At 34.6% G+C, this 4,016-nt stretch overlaps 1 protein-coding gene and 1 long non-coding RNA gene across 12 annotated transcripts in view; one reads left to right on the forward strand and one right to left on the reverse strand.

Moving 5' to 3' along the window:
- LOC107710483 (uncharacterized) overlaps positions 1-4,016 on the reverse strand; it is a 24,471-nt gene that overhangs the window by 13,909 nt on the left and 6,546 nt on the right. The gene's annotated exons all lie outside the window — the stretch shown is intronic.
- The window catches only part of LOC107710481 (interferon regulatory factor 2), a 30,011-nt gene that overhangs the window by 12,954 nt on the left and 13,041 nt on the right, over positions 1-4,016 (forward strand). The gene's annotated exons all lie outside the window — the stretch shown is intronic.

Below are 4,016 nucleotides of genomic sequence, written 5' to 3' on the forward strand. Positions count from 1 at the left end.
GTTTAAAAAATAAAACATATTACACATTAATGAATAAATCAGTATATATACAATTATTCAATTTACAAGTGTCATGTTTGTTATTTTTTTCATTTAAGCTATAGCTTCTGACCTTTATATCAAAACCTACTCATTATTTTATGACATCAATTACTGCTTTATTTAATCAAAAACACAGTCTAAATGTTATTTGTGTAGGCTATTTTACTTTTAATTTTATTAGAAGTAGGCCAACAGCGCCCCCTACAGATTAAAACTCCTTTCGATTAAAACGGGCGTTAGGACCCGGGGGAGGCTGCCGCCACTGCACGTGCTATTACTGTTTACTCTATCACACACCAAACGCATCATGCTGTACGTGCTTTCACAGATTAAATGCAGCGATCCAAACAGTGAATCTAATCATCATTCAGACAAAACGTTGCTTTAAGAATGTTTTATTCCTCTTATCGGCAAGACATATCGGCATAATTTTTCATATCGGGCCGATGCCGATATTTACATTTGAAGCCATTATCGGCCGATTCCGGTATCAGTCCGATAATACCGTGCATCCCTAGTAGTTTGTGATATATGACGTAACCACCACCACAGCTGTTAAATTTATTTGGTCATCTTTATTTCCCACAAATACAAAAGCAACAGGTATTCTTTTTCCTGTTGGATTGTATTCTTCCATTATTTGGTATTGTGGCCATCTCCTCTTCATCTGTTCTTCATTATTTTGCAAGCCTTCTTACTGTTGGCTGAGTAGAAGTCAAATGTTAATTTCATTACTCTAAGAAATGAAGCAGGTTGGATTAGAGAATATTTAATTATGTGAAAAGTGCATTAGACTATGTGGAAAAAGCTGCTGCGCACTGAAATAGACACTGAATGATATTTATTTAATATGTCAAATGTTTGTAAAGTCATGTAGTCTACACTCATGAACCTTTTATGCGTAAAGCTTTACCTTGATTGAATTATGTTTTTATAATTCATGTTTAGCTGCTTTTGTTGTTGTTCTTTTTTTCTTTCTTTTGCCTGTAGGATACCATGAAAATTTATATTACTTAAATAATTTACCGTTCTGCCAGTTTTTACCTTTGATATTATAACAGTAATTAAGAATTAAAGTTATGTATTGACTCGGAGGTATGCGGATGTCTTTTTGCCGGGTGCTGTTGCCATGGTGAATCATAATTTCTGAGCTCCATTGATCATGGCTTTTCATAGTCGTGATGCACGTGCTAAACTCAGAGTAAACCTACTCCGAGTCAATTTAACTAACTCAATTCAGCCATTCTGAACCCATCTCAGGGTAAGTCAACTCGGAGTTGGTTGAACCTCCTTATTGAAATGGGCACCTGGAAAACAAATCAAAAATAATGTTTAAGAAGATTGTTTATTGCAGTGTAGATAAGATCTTTTTTAGTGAACAAAGGTAGTACACTAAAAAAATATTTTTGTATTTTTGTTTCGAATAAAAAAATATAAAAATTCGAAGCAAAATTGCATAAGACATTCAGTTTTGTTTCCTCAACAATTAAGTGAGCTTAAACAAAATTCCTGCCAGTTGGGTCAGAAAAATAATCTTGTTTTCCGTTTGAAATGTTTATTTTTCTTACCCTGTTTCTTGACCTTCATTTTTATGATGTTTTGGAAAACAAGACTTAATATCTTAAGTAATTTTGTTTCTTAAAGTATCTTGATTTAAGAATGTTTAGATGTTTGTACTGGAAAACAACAAAAATACTAAGTAAGAAAATAATTTTTTGCAGTTTATCTGTTGTCCTTATTTGAAAAGAAAGTGTTGATTTAAAATCAGATTTAAGATATCACTCCTAAAGCATTTCATTTTCATCTTGAAGCATGCTTTGACGCATTGAGATCTGTGTAAGCCGTGTGTGTTCGTTGTGTTGTACAATGTCCATTAGAGTTAAGCCTCAAGGACACGCTTTCTGCGTCACGTCGGCCGTACCTCTGTACTGTAACTCGGCACTGGCTAGATGGAGTTAATATATAACGGTGAGGTGCGAACACAATTCACTCTCTAACCTGCATGTGCTCATCTTCATAAAGTTAAAGTGTGCCTTCAATATATTATAAAGGCCTGACACAGTAATCCACTTATAATGCTAAATGCTATAATGGACAAGCTTTGCACGGAGTTATTTGACTTTGATAGCAAGATTTGACATTTTGTGAGTGGTATTTGCAAAACTGTAGCTGCAATGCTAAGTTACTCTAGGTGGTTGCCATGGTGTTGCTATGGAGTTGCCAAGATGTTCATTGTAGTACTGTAATTAGTGCACTGCAGTGTGGCTTATAAAGTGTTCTAAGTGGTTGTTAACACATTGCTATGTGGTTACTAGACTGTTCTGATTGGTTGCTAGGTAGTTACGTACTGGACTCCAATATCATATCAAATTGTGTTGCCAATTATTTCTACACTATTTTAGTATTTATAAAAAACATTTAATATAACATTTATATTTCAAGTTTTCTTTTTAATTTAGTTTTTAGTACTTTTTTTTGTGTGTTCATCTTTTTTGATTTTGTATGTAATCTCTGCGGAGCCCAACACATGACATGCAGGAATAATACATATCGTGGCCAATTAAGAATTTGTTCCCACAAATTATTAATTAGTCCCCTCGATTTGGGAAATTATGGCCATGTTATACAAATTAGTTCCCTTGTTTTTGTTTAGTCAAAACAAGAGAATGAATTAGTAAAATGTAGCCACAATTTAATAAAACAAGGGAACAAATTAATACAATGGGCCACGATTTATTAAAGCCAAAAACAAATTAGTACAACGTGGCCATGATTTACTAAAACAAAGAAACAGGGGTGCGTTTCCCAAAAGCATAGTTAGCTAACTATGGTCATTAGTTCCATTGAACTCTATTGGTAACGACGGAACTTACGACCATAGTTGCTTTTGGGAAACGCACCTCAGATTAGTACAACATGGCCACGATTTACTAAAACGAGGGAATGGTACAACGTGGCCACAATTTACTAAAACGAGGGAACTAATTAGTACAACGTGGCCACAATTTACTAAAATTAATGAACGATACAACATGGCCATGATCTACTAAAACAAGGTAACAAATTAATACAACGTGGCCACAATTTACTAAAATGAGGGAACGAATTAGTACAACGTGGCCACAATTTTTTAAAATGAGGGAACGAATTAGTACAACATAGCCACAATTACCTAAACAAGGTAACAAATTAGTACAACGTGGCCACAATTTACTAAAATGAGGGAACGAATTAGTACAACGTGGCCACGATTTACTAAAACAAGGTAACAAATTAGTACAACGTGGCCATGATTTACTAAAACAAGGGAACGAATTAGTACAACGTGGCCATGATTTACTAAAACAAGGGAACGAATTAGTACAACGTGGCCACAATTTTTTTAAATGAGGGAACGAATTAGTACAATGTGGCCACGATTTACTAAAACAAGGGAACAAATTAGTACAACGTGGCCACAATTTACTAAAATGAGGAAACTAATTAGTACAACGTGGCCACGATTTACTAAAATGAGGAAACTAATTAGTACAACGTGGCCATGATTTACTAAAACAAGGGAACAAATTAGTACAACGTGGCCATGATTTACTAAAACAAGGGAACGAATTAGTACAACGTGGCCATGATTTACTAAAACAAGGGAACAAATTAGTACAACGTGGCCATGATTTACTAAAACAAGGGAACGAATTAGTACAACGTGGCCATGATTTACTAAAACAAGGGAATGAATTAGTACAACGTGGCTATGATTTACTAAAACAAGGGAACGAATTAGTACAACATGGCTATGATTTACTAAAATGAGGGAACTAATTAGTACAAGGTGGCCACAATTTACTAAAACAAGGGAACGATACAACGTGGCCATGATTTACTAAAACAAGGGAACGAATTAGTACAACGTGGCCATGATTTACTAAAACAAGGGAACGAATTAGTACAACGTGGCCATGATTTACTAAAACGAG

The sequence above is a fragment of the Sinocyclocheilus rhinocerous genome, unplaced genomic scaffold (genome assembly GCF_001515625.1).
Source record: "Sinocyclocheilus rhinocerous isolate Xijiao unplaced genomic scaffold, SAMN03320098_v1.1 scaffold297, whole genome shotgun sequence".
Taxonomy (NCBI): domain Eukaryota; kingdom Metazoa; phylum Chordata; class Actinopteri; order Cypriniformes; family Cyprinidae; genus Sinocyclocheilus; species Sinocyclocheilus rhinocerous.